Source organism: Malania oleifera, chromosome 5 (genome assembly GCF_029873635.1).
Source record: "Malania oleifera isolate guangnan ecotype guangnan chromosome 5, ASM2987363v1, whole genome shotgun sequence".
NCBI lineage: Eukaryota > Viridiplantae > Streptophyta > Magnoliopsida > Santalales > Ximeniaceae > Malania > Malania oleifera.
In genome coordinates, this window is record NC_080421.1 from 89,001,395 (window position 1) to 89,016,966 (window position 15,572).

The window sequence follows — 15,572 nt, forward strand, 5'->3', positions numbered from 1 at the left end:
CAACCATTTATAAAGGCTCAGATCCATCCCTATAGGAAGCGCATAAATGATCCACATGCATCACTTTCATTTACTGAATTATTGAAGCTCTTATGAAATCCCTGAACATTATATCCTGCACTTGAAGTTTTATGATTTGATATGGAATGTTCTTGGGTTATGAACGTTATTGCATGCCTTAATATGTACTCTCTAATGCATCCATGGTCTATAGGGACAACCATACTAATCAAGTGACAAATGTAATTGACAAATACTCAGTATAGTTGGTTTAAAGATTTGGATTGATGACTTATACTACTAAGCATAATGAAACCAATATTTGGTTAGTATAAGTAACTAAAGAATTTAAGCACGTACTCAAATTGATAGGGGGTGCATCTAGACATAAATTCCTATTTTGTTTTGCTCACAAATATGTTTAGCTTAGATATATTTTTGAATCGAGTGTGGCATGTGCTTAACTGAAATGATATTGTTGAAAATCTTTATTGCTTTGTCATAAGTTGTTTGTGTTTGCCATATGATCGTGCATGTGATTATTAAATCTTTAGGATCATCATGGTTGTGGTCTTTTGGTTATATTCTCATATGTGCTTCATTGTCAAACCAGAAAATTCTTGCTTGCTTGCATTAAATTAAAGTCTCTTTTCAGCAAGCAACCCCCAGTTTTTTAAGCAAGCAACCCCCAGTTTTTTAAGCAAATATCATAAGAGGGATATATATATATTTATATACATACATACATACATACATATATACATATATATATATATTTATTTATTTTTGTACTTCATGGCAAGAACTAATTTCAAAACAAACTCTTTTTCCTCTTGCCTCATTATTATTATATACATATATATATATATATATATATATATATTAAAATTGCATAACTGGTTCAGTAACTTCATATGAAAATGCATGCGATTTGGTTAGATTGTTTTTATGCTCAAAATCTCTTTTTGGTATCATATGTCGTGTGCTTTTAACTCAAATCTTTCATGGGTCTTATGATACATTTTAATTGCAATGGTTTGTGTAAATTGCTGGTCTAATCATGTTTGTTATGTCATTTGAATATTTTAAATAACCAATTATATTGTTAGTGTGCTTAATTGTTGGGGTTATCTTTGTCATTCTTTTTGCATTATATGGCTATTATATTTCTTGAATGACTGAAAGTTATAGCTCTATTCTATGTGTTGAGAATACTGGACTGTTTGAGTAAGAAGTTGTGGTTATATTGTCAATATATTACTCAATCAAGTCACGTGTATATAAGTATTTTTGGGAAAATGTTCTGTTTTCAAACGGCATGCTGTCGAATTTTCTAAAAACCTTTTCTTAAACATATCTTGTATTTAAATGATTATTTGCCTATATTCTTAAATATTTATTTAGGCCCTTTTTGTTATTGCCAAAAGGGGGAGAAGTAGGCAAGTATTTGTCATCATCAAAGAAGGGGAGATTGTTGACCCTATGGGTCATACCCTGTTTTGATTATGACAAATACTCAGGTATTTAATGTCTGCCGAGTTTATGTGCAGGTTTATCTTGGCAATATCATATGATGACACTCGGAGACCCGGAGGAAAATGAAGACCCTAGTTGAATATTCATTGTTGTAGTAATAATTTTAATTCGAGTCTGTAATAGTAAATATGAAAAAGGGTCTGTAATATTTAATGCATATTATGCATGTAGGAACTACAAAACTCAAAGACCCTAGAACGACTTTAGGTCCCTACACAAAATCAAGACCATAGATGGACTTTAAGGGGTCGACTGATGCCGGATTTTTTCGGTGTCCTCAAAAAGACCTAGAATGACCCTAGGGCACTCACATATGCATAAATATATATGGTCATATGGATAGGTTGATTGTATGATTAAATTGAACCGAAATGCACTTAAGTTGCATGTTCGGTTGACCGTACTCTCAAGTACAATTCTTCCCGATCGACCGAACTAGGACCAGGTCAACAGTTTGACCACAGTCTGGTCAACCGAGCCCGGCTCAGTATATTTCTCCCAGTCGATCGAACTCCATCCGAGTCAACTTTTTGACCACTCGGGTGACCGAGCCCAAAATGCATAACAACGTCCTGGTCGACCGAATTCCCACGTGTGGAACTCAACGGTATAATCGACCGAACTAGTTAGTTCAAAAGCTCTCGATCGATCGAACCACGCTAAAAAGGAAAATCGCCCTTGGGACCTCCATGTCCGGTCGACTGAACTGTTCGTTCAATTTGTTCCCTATTGACCGAACCATGCACAGCTCGGTCAACCGAACTTCCTTCAGTTGACCGATGCTCTCGGGTTGTCCCATTAATTTTATCGCGATTAAAATATTAAAGTAGGGTTAATTTGGTTAAAATGTTTTAAAACAATATTAATAATACCCTACATGTCCTAACAGCTATAATTTGCCCAACTTCTATATATAGGGGTTCATTTACAAAAAATGAGTAGGAGATTAGTAAGATCATTAACGAAATATCCTCTCAAATTTAAAAAGCCTCTTTTGCCAAATACTATCCAAAATACTCCTCTACTTCGTTTTCTTTGAACATCCAAGCCCAGAGAGAGTGTTTAGATTATTAGCGTTTTATCCTGATAGCCCTATACTCTCATTAATACTTTTATTGTTTGATTTTTGTTGAGAGTTTGACTAGGGTTCTTCCCACAGATTTAAGTTTATAAATCTTGTGCTGGGAAAACTCTTTAGCTTAAGGATCTTTGCATTTTCTTTGCAAGATTCCTTAAGTAATTATTTTGGTGTGCAAAATATTTTTCAAAGCTTGTTTTCAAACAAATCTTGTGCTTGATACAATTTGAGAAAATATTTTTGAGTTCATTTGAATAATGTTGCTAGCATCTTTGAAACACTAATCTGATATTGAGATTTTATATACTTTACTTTCAAAGATTAGCTTGCTTGAATACTTTTGTGCTTGAGTGAGTATAATCATTATATTGAGTGTAGATTGCGCATATACACTACTGAACTTACAGTTCTTACATGTTTGGTGTGGACTGATTATTACTTGTGCATATTGTAGTACATATCTGCTTAGTGTGAGAAGCATATTTCCGTGTACGCAAAAATTGTGTTACACATCTGTTGTATTTCAGGTGTGGTTTGAGGGGGCGGTAATCCAGCCTAGTAAGGATTGTGTGAAGGTTGGGGTCAGCCTTGTGAATTTGACCTAGGGTCTTCTCCGCCCCACAAGGAGAATTTGTAAAGGTTGAGGTGAGCCCTGTGCTAATTGACCTGGTTGTAATTGGTGCCGCTCCACCCGTTAAGTGAGCATTAGTGGAATCCTTGGGCTTGCGAGCTAGAGGCAGGGACGTAGGCACAGTTAGCCGAACCCCAATAACATATCGTGCATGTTCTTTATATTTCCGCAAATTTATTTTCTGTACTTTTATTTTTCAGCACATGTATGTTGTATGCTTAATTCATTGTAGGTAATGCAAGTGTTGATTGGGTTATAATTAAATAGAAAAACCCGAGGTTTGTGTAAAGCTGCTGTTGATCTAGTTTAACCTAGGAAGTAATTTTTAAATACCTAATTCACCCCCCCTTGGGAATACACCAAAGCTAATAATTCATATTTTTCGTAACACTCCCCACTGGATGTCACTCATATATTAACTCCTTCTGCTTAAATCTTTAAGATGTCACATTCCAGTGAGATGAACCAATTTATTGAATGTTGTAGTAGGCAAAGTTTTGGTGAAAAAATCATCTAGTTTATCATTTTATCGGATATGCGGAACGTCTATATCACCATTCTTCTAGAGTTCATGAGTATAGAGAGATATGCTTTGTTCTGTCACCCTTTATGTATTATCCTCTTAGTTGAGCTATATATGCAACATTGTCTTCATAAAAACTTGTTGGAATATCCTTGATTGATTGAAGACCACAATTTTCTTGGATATGAGAAATCATTTATCTGTGCCACACACATTCTTTACTAGCTTTATGAATAGCTAGAATTTTAGAATGATTGGAGGATGTTGCTGTAATCGTTTGCTTTATTGATTTCTAAGAGATAACAGTTTTTTTGTAAAGAAATACATATCCATTTTGAGATTTAGCATTGTGAGGATCAAATAGACATCCAAGATCTACATATCCTACTAGTTGAAATTTGGAATCAAATTAGGAGAATAGACCCAAATCAAATATACTTCTTGTTAGCCTTGGTGGCTACATAATCTTTATTGTCATGTTTTGATGATAACAACCCATTAGTGGTTCTAGGTAAACTAATCTTTACATATCAAGTTATGATAAGTACAAACTCAAATGCAAAGATTAAGTAAATTTTTAATAAGTTACACATCTTCAAAAAGGGGGAGATTGTTAGCCTTGGTGGATACATAATCATGCTTAATGTGTTTTGATGATATTAACCTATTTGTTGTTCCTAGTGTATTCCTATCTTTGCAGATCATGTTAAGTATAGGTACAAGTGATAAATACATGAAGTACTGGATCAAAGGCAAAGATTGGATCGAGTAGACGTTTGAGTAGGAAAGATTAAGAAGGACTGTAATGCCCCTGAAATTAATCCACAAATAATCATAATAATAACATCATCAATGCTATTTCTGATACCGCACACATCATATCCTCAGACCCAGTGGGGTCCAAAGTAATATCATCTAATAATTAATTTAAACAAACAAATAGCGGAAACAAAATATACTTTTACAACCATGCATACTAGAGAACTACCTCTTAACCTTAATATCAACATCTCCCCAAAACATATTACAACCTTAAATAATCAAAACAACTAGATATAAACAAAATATTGTCCTAACACTACTCACTCTCAGCTAGCTCGTCTAGGTCCCGCCGTGAGGCTCCTAGACTCGCTTTCCTATAGGTTTTGAAAATTTGATATATTTATTGGGGTGAAACACTTCTCTATAAGACGGAATAAATTATTGTCAATGCGTGACTAACAAGAGTTTTAGGGAAATCAAAAACCTCACTTAATTTCCTTTATCTGGAAAATATGACATTTGTATAATAAAACTCACACATATACAGTTGGGAATACACATTTTCTTCGCAATATAATCTTCTTAGTAAATAATAACATTTACATAAATTTACATATATGCATAGAAGAAACCCTGTTTTGGACATACAACATCATCATGTATAAACCCCTATGATCGGGTTGTGCGATTCAAAGACTGGACTTATCCCTGGTTAGCCTACCACTAGGCCAAGTCAAATCCCATGTCTGAAAGTCCAATTTGCCTACCCAGCCTGGTCTAGATTCTAGGTAGGTACACAACCCTTCTGTGACCAAATCGACTTTTCATTACCAACACTTCCATCCAACACAGTGTGGTTGCACTATCTCAAATACTAGTTACGGTACCATGCTCTCATCACAACTGATCCTCAGGGTTTTTAAATCATAAAATGCAATTTAAGTAATAAAATCGTAATAAAATTCTCGTTTTCATATTTCAGTATAACTATCAAATCAAACTCGTCATATCAAACCCAGCTCTCAGTCGTCATATCAAACCCGGCTCTTAGCCGCCATATCAAACCCAGCTCTCAGCTGTCATATCTCATTTCACAAAATCCACCACATTTCCAGAATTTCCATCAAATAGTCTAAATCACATTTTCATGATAATACCCCAAAAATACTCAGATTCAATTATGCGGTAATATATAATTAAATCTCATGCCACATGATTTATTCAATTATTATAATTATATAAACTACTGGAAAACAGGTCATTTTATACCCAATATCTGTTTTACCGAAAATATCAGTTTAATTATCTCCACCATTTATTTAACTTAAAATATGTATTTAAAGGAAAAACCGAGATAACCAACTCTACTCACTTTAATTCTTTACAAAATACGTATAATATATCAAACCAATAATTTTAATCGGTCAAATAATTTAGAAAATCTACTACAGTACTCCAAAAATAAAATACTTTAATTCAATCGGTTCAATTTTAAATAACAATTATTATAAAATTCCTAGGCTCACAAACACTAATTTAATTAACCCACAATAATTATAATAATCCAAAATCCAATTTCCATATGCCAAAATATTCAGAAAAATGAGTATATAATTCATGTAATCTTATATTACAATTTAATCAGTTAAATTATAAAATTCTTGTCATAATTTATTCCCCATACCCACCCCAAGAGTGGTGCCTATGACGTCCCAACGACAAATCCACTCCGATTAAAATATTGGTGACTGAGATCAAAACCCAGTATATTTTATGTTTTTTAATCGGCCGAAAATCGGAGGAGAAATTGAAGAGCGAGAGTGAGAGCTTGAGGAGAGAGAAAGACGAGAGAGTTGGAGAGAGAGAGAGTGAGGAAGCTCTCTGTTTCTTCCTTAATCCTGAAGAAATGAATTTCCTTCACGTTAGATTCATATATATATATATATATATATAAAATATAATATAATATAATATTATTATATTATATTATATTAATATATTATATTATATTATTAAATTAATAATAATTTGTTTATTAATATTTTAATTTTAATTTTTTTTTGGAATCACGACAAAGACACTCACGGAAGAACTCAAACACATCCAAAGAAAGCTTAATGTAGAATTAGATGTAATGGGGAGTGTTTGAGGTAATATTTGTTGTAACTCTTATAGTTCTGTTTCATGCATGATTACTGAGTAATAGTTGAGCAAATTGCGTATGCACATTAGGATATAAGAGTATATAGGATATCACTTAAATGAAAAATAAGTTTTTCATTGTTTCATACTTAAGATTTTTCAAAGGCAAAATCATGACTTATATGAAAATATCCTATACTCAACTTTGATTAAAATGGGACAAGTATGAAGTGGTTTTAGTATTGTAAACTTTAATATACTTGGTCCCGGTTGAGTTATAAGGAGAAATTTTAAATAATATTAGTGTTATAATATTTTACAAACTTGGTCCTAGTTGGGTTTAAAACCTCAGTTATGCACCTCTCAAATTTCCTGAACACCTTTCGGTATTTGGGGCATAACTTTTGGCAGAAAACTCCAAAAAGGGTGATCTTGGTGTCTATGGAAAGCAAAGAAAAAATTACACAACTTTTATGTTGAAGACCTTTAGGGAAAAATAGTTGATGGTTTTAGAAAATTGTCAACGGTTTGGTACAGTGAAAGAATGCTCAACAGCCGAAAAACGACTAGTTTTCAAAATAGTTTTTTAATAAAACCCCCCAATGGTCATATAACGGTTAGTTCACCCCTTTGCCTATAAATATAAGTCCATAGACTTGATTAAACATGATTTTGATGATTTTTACATGATTTTAGTGATTAACATCTTTCGAATACAAAACCTAAGCACTTTGCCTTTTAGTTCTTCATATCAAGTGCTCATTTTCTCTCTTGCTCTCTAATCTTGTTTGATTCATTACTTGAGATATTAGTGTGAGGTTGTATTGTATTTGATATCATCTCAATTAAAGGTGCATCATTTTGTAACTCATCTTCTTGTTGTAAAGGGATTGGTTCCTGTATTGAAGGTTTTTGGTGAAACATTGTTGAAGGTTCTTGGTGGACCGAATTGCAAGGCTTCTTGGTGGACCTTGAAGCTCTTGGTGAGCGTTAAGGGATTTGTTCCCATGGTGAAAGGATTCTCTGCCAGTGAAGGATTTTATTAATGGATCGTGGAATCCTAGAGTTGGTCTCAAAGCGTGGACGTAGGCTTGGTGTCGAATCACATTAAAATATCTATGTTAAGCTTCCTTACTCTACTATTTATTTTACATCTTGTGCATGATTTACATTTCATATATTGTGGTATAAGTGCTTGTATCTTGCCAAGAATTTTATTTTGTAGAGAAAGTTGAAAATACATGAAAGAGTCCATTCACCCCACCTCTTAACTCTCTGATGTGTTCCTAAAATATACTATTTTAGCCCTCCATTTACCTTATTTTGTTCTCATTTATCTTGTAAATACCCTTTCTTATCTTATTTTAGAGTTATGCGAGGTTTGTTCATGTTTTAGGAAAAAAAGGTTAAAATTAAGGAGTTAAGTTATACGAGAAGCCAATGGAGTAATTGGGAAGCATAAAGCTCAAATCAGATGCTCAACCAAGACCCTAAAGCTTCAATTCATCAAAAATAAATAAATAAATAAATAAAAGAAGAAATGGTTCGACTATGTGGTGTGACTAGCCAACATAGGGTGCGACCAAGTCATAGAAGAATACTCCAAGGTTTAGACTGAAAGAGAAATACTACAAGGTTCAACCAAGTTCTCGACCAAGTGACTCTGAGAGGTGACTAGGTCAAGAACTTGAGACTGATTGTGCCATAATATTGAGAGTCTCGACCAATAGTGTTGACTTTTTGAGTCCGATCTCTGTTTTGATAATGACAAACCACAGCATCTCACTTATGTAATTAAGTGTGAACAGGTTTATATTTCTGTAAGCACAAGTGATGAATACAAAATGGAAGTCGTAAAAAGCACTGAAAAGAACACCAATCGGCATATTCCATGGAGCATTGAGGAGTAGAAGGCACGAAGACTTTATTTATTTTCTGGGTTGTAATAGCAATTAGGGATGAATGTGCATGCATCTTACATGATTTAAAATTGAAACTCTGCCTAACCTTAGATTGACCATAGGACCTCCAAATAATATGAAAAACTCTTTTCATAAAATGCCTAACTTATACAAAGGTTTTTAAATGGTTTTAAAGTTAAAATAAGGCAAAAACTAAATTTTTCAAAGGGGTCGGTCAACCGGCCAGTCGACTGAATGTTAGAAATGAGCAATTTTCTCACTCAATTCGATGTCATATCAAACCATGTTCAACATGAAAATAGTGGCATTTTCCCATAGCTTGCGTTTGATACCAAGAACGTCCAAATTGGAGTTACATAGAAAAAGTTAAGGCCAAAACACTGAAATGTGTTCGTAAGAGAAAAACTCCCTTCATGTTTCTTCCGTCTCATTGATGGGCATTTTTCTTAAACCAAAACTCATTATCTTAAAATTTGTTCAACATGAAAGTTGTGGGATTTTCTCTTACCTTTCTATTGACATCAAGAACATCCAATTTGGAGTTGTATAGAAAAAAGTTATGACTAAAACACTGAATAGTGTCCGTGTAGAAAAGTCGAGGCCGGTCGATCGAACGTTCATTACGGTCGACCGAAACTCGTGGATTTCAAGCCTCGGTTGACCGTACCTTGAGCCTGGTCGACCGACCTTCTCGGGAAAGTGTCCCAACGGCGGAAAAATGGCTAGTTTTCAAAATAAAAGTATATTTTAAGGTTCCAATGGTTACATAACGGTCACAAGGGGTTTTTACCTATAAATACAACCCCAAACACTTGAAAATTGTTAGAGAATCCCTTTGTTAAATTAGTTTATCATTCTTTGATTCTCCCACACTTCTATATCCCGTTTGTTTTTTAAATTCTCATTTTTATCCTACTCTTCTTTTATTTGAAAATCATTTTGGGAGAAAATATTTTTGGGGGTTTTATGTGAAAATGCATGAGCATATATCATATACATATATATTGCTTGATGGCCTTCTTCTTTCATTTGTGATATATTTTCAAAGATTAAAATGTCTCCTATTCTCTTCTTTTGAAAACCATTTTTGAGGAAAATATTTTTGAGGTTATATTTAAAGAGGCTTGAGCATATAACATTCTCTATATGTATATTGCTTGAAGGCCTTTCTATTTTTCATGTTTTCCAAAGATTAAATTTCTCCCATATTCTTTTAATTGGAAAAATATTTTTTGGAGAAATTTATTGTGAAAAATGTCTTGAAGGCTTGGGCTAATATTCTCGCTCATATATTTTGCTTGAATGCCTTCTTGGGATTAATTTTACTAAGGTCAATCATTTTGAAGAAAACCCTAATATCCTCCTACTCTTATCTTGAAATACATTTGTTGGAGAATTTCTTTGGGTTATACAAGTGGGAGCCTTGAGCATATATCAAATTAATATATACTTGCTTGAGAGGCTTCTCCTTTTATTTTATAAAGGTCAATCATTTAAGAAAATAAAATCTTTTTCCAAACTCTCAAGTTTTACTTGAAAAATATTTTGAGAGAAAACCCATACTCTACATGAGCTTCATTTCAAAATCATATGAGAATGCAAATTAGATTTTAATGTTGTACATCCCTGCTTAATTTAGAAGCATATTTTATGTACAAAATGATTTTCATGTAACGGTTCGGTTCAGCTCGTTAATTGAACTGGGGAGTCTCAGACCCGCAAGTGAGACTGGTTCGGTTCAGCCCAGAATTGAACTGGTGAGTCTGAGCCCCGCAAGTGAGACTAGTTTGGCTCAGCCTAGTAATTGAGTTGAGGTTTTCCTCACCCCGTAAGGAGAGGATGTAAAAGGATTTTGCTCTGCCCGATTAAGTGAGCAGGTATAGTGGAATCCTTGGGGGTAAGCCGAAGGCGGGGATGTAGGCTGGTTTGGCCGAACCTCGATAACAAATCTGGTGTCTCTCTTTCTATCTTATTTAAATTCTTGCATTTTAATTTCAGCATGTGTATGAATGTTTATTTAATGTCGAAATTATTTTCATGCACACATTTTATTTTAATAAGATACCGCACATGTGTATGTTTGTTTTTATTGTTAAACTCACTTTTCATACATGTATACATGTTGAATGGGATATGAAACTGTGGTGAATCGGCGAATTGTTTAAATTAACTAAAAAGTTTTTAAAACCCAATTCACCCCCCCTCTTGGGATCACACCAATTCCAACAAACAGCTTGACCAAGACATCTTGAGGGGCGACCAGGTTGAGAATGCTTGAAGAATTACTGAAGTTGAAATCCTGCAAGTCTAGACCATCGGCACAACCAGGAAGATCTATAGGTGCAACTAGGTCGAGAATGCCTAAAGTTTGAATTCCTGATTTCTTATGAGCCTCGACTAGGGTGCGACTAGGGTAGAACAGGGGACGATCTGGTCGCCAGACGTGAACTGTTTTGTGAGATTTTTTGCAGAACTTTCATGTTTTGAATTTTAAACCTTGTAAACCCTCTTGGGTATAAAAGTTAGCTTCGTCTATGTGTCTAGGGTTCCCTTTTGGCAACTTTATGGTTAGTAACATACCTAGAGAGTCTTTGGGTTCCAAGTAGAATAGATTTACTGCTTTGATTTCAATTCCTTTACTGGTTCATGCTTGGATGCTTTGAAGGCTTGTAACAACCTTCAAGTTTCTGGGTGTTTCCACATAGATAGATGGTCTTTTAATTGTATTCTTGATCGTTAGTGACAGACTTTAAAGTTGCAATTGAAGTCGATTTTCAATACATGTTATTTACTGCTTTCATTTAAATACGTGCACTTTAAATACCCGCACTTTACTTTCTATGCTAGTTTACATCTTTGATTGTGATGAGACCCTAGGGTAAAGGATAGCCTAGCTAGGGATTCAGTCACTTATACGGATTAGGCTATAGTCCATGTGCGGTGTTTTCTTATGATCGCTGGATAAAGTATACCTTGGTTCTTGATCGTGCTCCGAATGATTGGTGCACCTTCGCTACCCTATTCCACTCGAATGGTTCACTAGATTGTTTAGCCTAATACGGATACCTGACCAGACATAGCTAGCGCGCACAACAGTTTAGGCTTGATTCATAATTTTAGACCTGCTTTTTGGGAGTAGTGTTAATATAGTTTTACATGCTTTTGTAGTTGTTAGAAAAACCATTTCAAAATCTCTCCTTTTTCCCATTTTTTCAAAAAGTGTAGTAAACTAGGCTGGAAGTGGTAAATAACTACACTGTAGTCCTTGTGAATCAACACATGACTTACTCACTATTCTACTGAACTTGGGTTAGTTAGGTTTATAAATTTTATCTTTGGTAGTTAAGAACACGAGCCTTGGCGAGCCTACCAAATTTTGACGCCGTTGCCGGGGACTTAATTATGGTTGTAAGCCAATTTCTAGTTTAGAGTATTACTGCTTTGTTTTTCTTTGTTTTCTTTTGTTTTTGATTTTTGTTCGATACTATGAAGTCTTGATTGTGTGCTGCATGTGTATATGTTGGGTTTGCGCTCCTCAGATCCTGAGTTAATGCCTATAGAACTCGAGATTGAGAGATCTCATAGGTTCATTAGGAAATCCACCTCTAGTCCCGAATTAGCCAAGTCATCTAAACCTAAAGTCATGGTTGAACATAATCTGGTTCCCGCCTTTCAAAACCCAAAACCTCAAGCCCCCCTGCCAACTTGCGGTGGAGGAGCAACCTCTTCGGCCTCTTAAAGACCACTTTACACCTAACACATACACCGCACCATCTTGTATCCGATTTTCGGATGTCGAGATGACTCAATTTGAGATTAAGACTTCCATCATCTCGATGCTTCCCAACTTTTATGAGAATTCAATTGAAAATCCTTACAAGCATCTTGATGAATTTTTTGAAATTATTTCCACCTTGCATATATCCAACTTTGATGATGAGTTCCTCCGATTAAGGTTGTTCTCATTCTCTTTGAAGGACAAAGCCAAATATTGGCTAGATTCCTTAGAGCCAAACTCGATGACCAATTAAGCCATCATGCAACATGAGTTCTTGAAAAAATACTTTCCCATGGGAAGACTAACCAGCTGAGGAAGGCAATCACTAGTTTCTCACAATTGGATGAGGAACAATTTTCTGAGACATGAGAGTGCTTATGGGACCTCTTGCATAAATGCCCACACCACCAAGTCCCCAAGTGTCAATTAGTTTAGATTTTATATGAAGGGTTAGCTGAGCAAGATAGGTCAATGGTAGATGCATCTTGTGGAGGTACTTTCCTCACAAAATCTGAGAATGAGGTATGGGCTCTCTTTGAGAACCTTGTCAAGAATTATCAGTAGCATGTTGTTGCTGCTTGTAGATCGTCCCAACCTTCCTCTTCCCATCCTAAGGGAGTCTATAAGTTGGCCGCTAGCCATGACCTAGCGCCCACACTGCACACCATCATGAAAAAGTTAGATCAGTTGTTGTCCCTAGGACAACAACCTTAGCTTGTGACGTGTGCAAAGGTGTGTGCCATCTACTAGGATCCTTCACACACGTGTTATAATTGCCCCCATGCACCTCTACCGCCTGAGTTTGTGCAAGAGGAAGTTAAGGTCACCCATAATTGGTACAACATGTCGTCCAATGACCCTTATTTGAACAAGTACAATTTTAGGTGGAGTAAGAATACTAAATTCTCCTAGAGGTCATAAGCTCCGCGTTATCAAGCTCAAAGGCCTCAGAAATCACCCACAGCTCCACCTCCTCACCTATGCCAAAATTCTCAAAATCCTCCTATGTTTACCCCTAGATCTTCAGCTTATTTGCCACCATCTCCTCCTCAGCCCCAATACGATAGATCTTTTTAGGAGATGGTGCTGAAAGCCGTTAAGGGCATTGAGGCTGATCACCAAGTTGATCGGCAACTACTCCCCTCTCACTCCCAGTATATTGCTAAGCTAGAAGCCACCATGGGCCAACTAGCTACGTCTTTGAGTAGAGATGAGGGTAAGTCGCCAAGTCAGCCTTTAGTGAATCCAAAGGGCCAATATGGGGCAAAATGTGAGCCGACTGTGGAACTTGATCATTTCATGAATAAACCTAATCCATAACCATTCTTCGGAGTGGTAGAGAGGTAAATAATAGGGTTGACGAGAAGTTAGACCAAAAAAAACGTAGGGAGAAGATGAGGGAAGAACCCGATGATGAACCAAGTAGTCCTCTTTCTCCTTGTCCGGTAGCTGATACCAAGAATCCTACCATTTCCAATGATGGAGCACTTCTCCATTATGTTCCTGCAGTGTCATTCCTTGTAGCTCTTTATGCACCCTCTAAATTTAAGAAGGAAGCCAAGACTGAGTCCATTATAAACACATTCCGACAAGTCAAGGACAATATTCCTCTCTTAGATGCTATCAAGGAAGTTTCTGCGCATGGCAAGTTTCTCAAGGACTTGTGCACCCAAAAGTGAAAGTCGAGGGTGCACATGAAAAAACAAGTTAGGTTGGCCAAGCTTGTGAGCTCAATTCTGTTAAAACACCTTCCTCCAAAACTGAAAAACCCTGATGCTCCTACCATCTCATGTGTAATCAGAGATTACACTATTGATTGGGCTTTTTTAGACTTGGGGGCGAGTGAACTTACTTCCGTACTCAGACTACCAACAATTTAATTCAAGAGAGTTGAAGCTCACCCTGGTCGCTTTGAGTTTCACCGACCGATCAGTAAAAAGACCCCAGGGTGTGATAGAGGACGTCTTGGTCAAGGTAGAAAAGTTCTATTATCCTGTCGACTTCATTGTCTTGGATATGTAACATTTCGGCCCAACCAAGGATCTGATTCCTATTCTATTTGGATGACCATTCTTAGCCACAACTAATGCCTTCGTTTAGTGTAGGATCGGGATCATGGATGTGTCATTTGGCAACATCTAGCTCTAACTGAATGTATTCCACACTTCCTAACATCCACCCAATGACGTCCAAGTTGTGTACATTGACATGATAGATGAATGTGTTGAGAAAATGACCCCCTTGATTCTATGGAGAGATCCTTTAGAGGATGTACTTCAGTCGAAGAGCCCCTTTATATCTGGCCTGGAGTACCCGTATGAATAGATTCTTGCCATTCATGATTCGGTCTCCAGTTTAGAGGGACAACTATAGGTAAGTGAGATGTGGTTTAAGGAGGAAATGGTGGAAGTAACTCCTATCTTCAAACCTGGGTGAGTTCAAACTGAGCATTCATCGCGTATGGATGAAGACGGTAAACCTAGCACTTCTAGAATGCAGCCCGATTGTTTTTCTTTTCTTTTTATTCTTTCTTTGAGTCCTTAGGTTGTATAGTGTAGAGGAGATAGGGTCTAAAGTCCTTAGAATAGGTTTTAGTTTAGTTCGGGTACGACTAAGGCCCGACCGGCATGCATAGAAGCGACCTAGTCAAGGCCTTAAAGTCTTCTGAACTTCCAAAGTACCGAGAAGCTCGACCATAGGCATGACCAGCACTGCCCTAGACGTGACCTAGTCGAGCCTCTGATTTTTCTGAACTTTCAAATTACCGAGGAGTTCAACATGGGGCGCGACCAACACTCCATTTTTATGTGACCTGGTCAAGAGACCAATTTTTTATTTCAGTGGGGGGTGTGACCAGGGTGCGACCAGCATAGGGTTGGTTCAACTTGGTCGAGACTGTCGAAAATTGTTTTTAAACCCTTTTACCTACGAAGCTTGAGCTACCCTTTCTCTTGGTTCTTTGGTCTTCCCTCGTCGCACCCACCTCCGACCTAGTTGCTCGAGCCTCCTCCTTTTTCCCTCACCTTCTCTGAACCTTTGGCGACCCTCTGACAACTTGGCCTAGCATCGACGAATTCCCATTTTGTGTGAACACTTTGTTCATACACCAAGAGTTTCATCCCTTGGTCTTCCTAGCTACCGTGACTCTTCACTTCATCTTCCAATAACCGTATCTCTTCCTTTTCCTCACACTACATCTT

The 15,572-nt window shown here is 36.4% G+C and overlaps 1 non-coding gene across 1 annotated transcript; it reads right to left on the reverse strand.

The window, feature by feature from the left end:
* Nucleotides 1–12,679: 12,679 nt before the first annotated feature.
* On the reverse strand, nucleotides 12,680–12,785 carry LOC131156837 (small nucleolar RNA R71). The gene has a single exon (XR_009137106.1). It is a non-coding gene; the product is annotated as a small nucleolar RNA R71 (small nucleolar RNA).
* Between the last annotated feature and the right edge of the window lie 2,787 nt (nucleotides 12,786–15,572).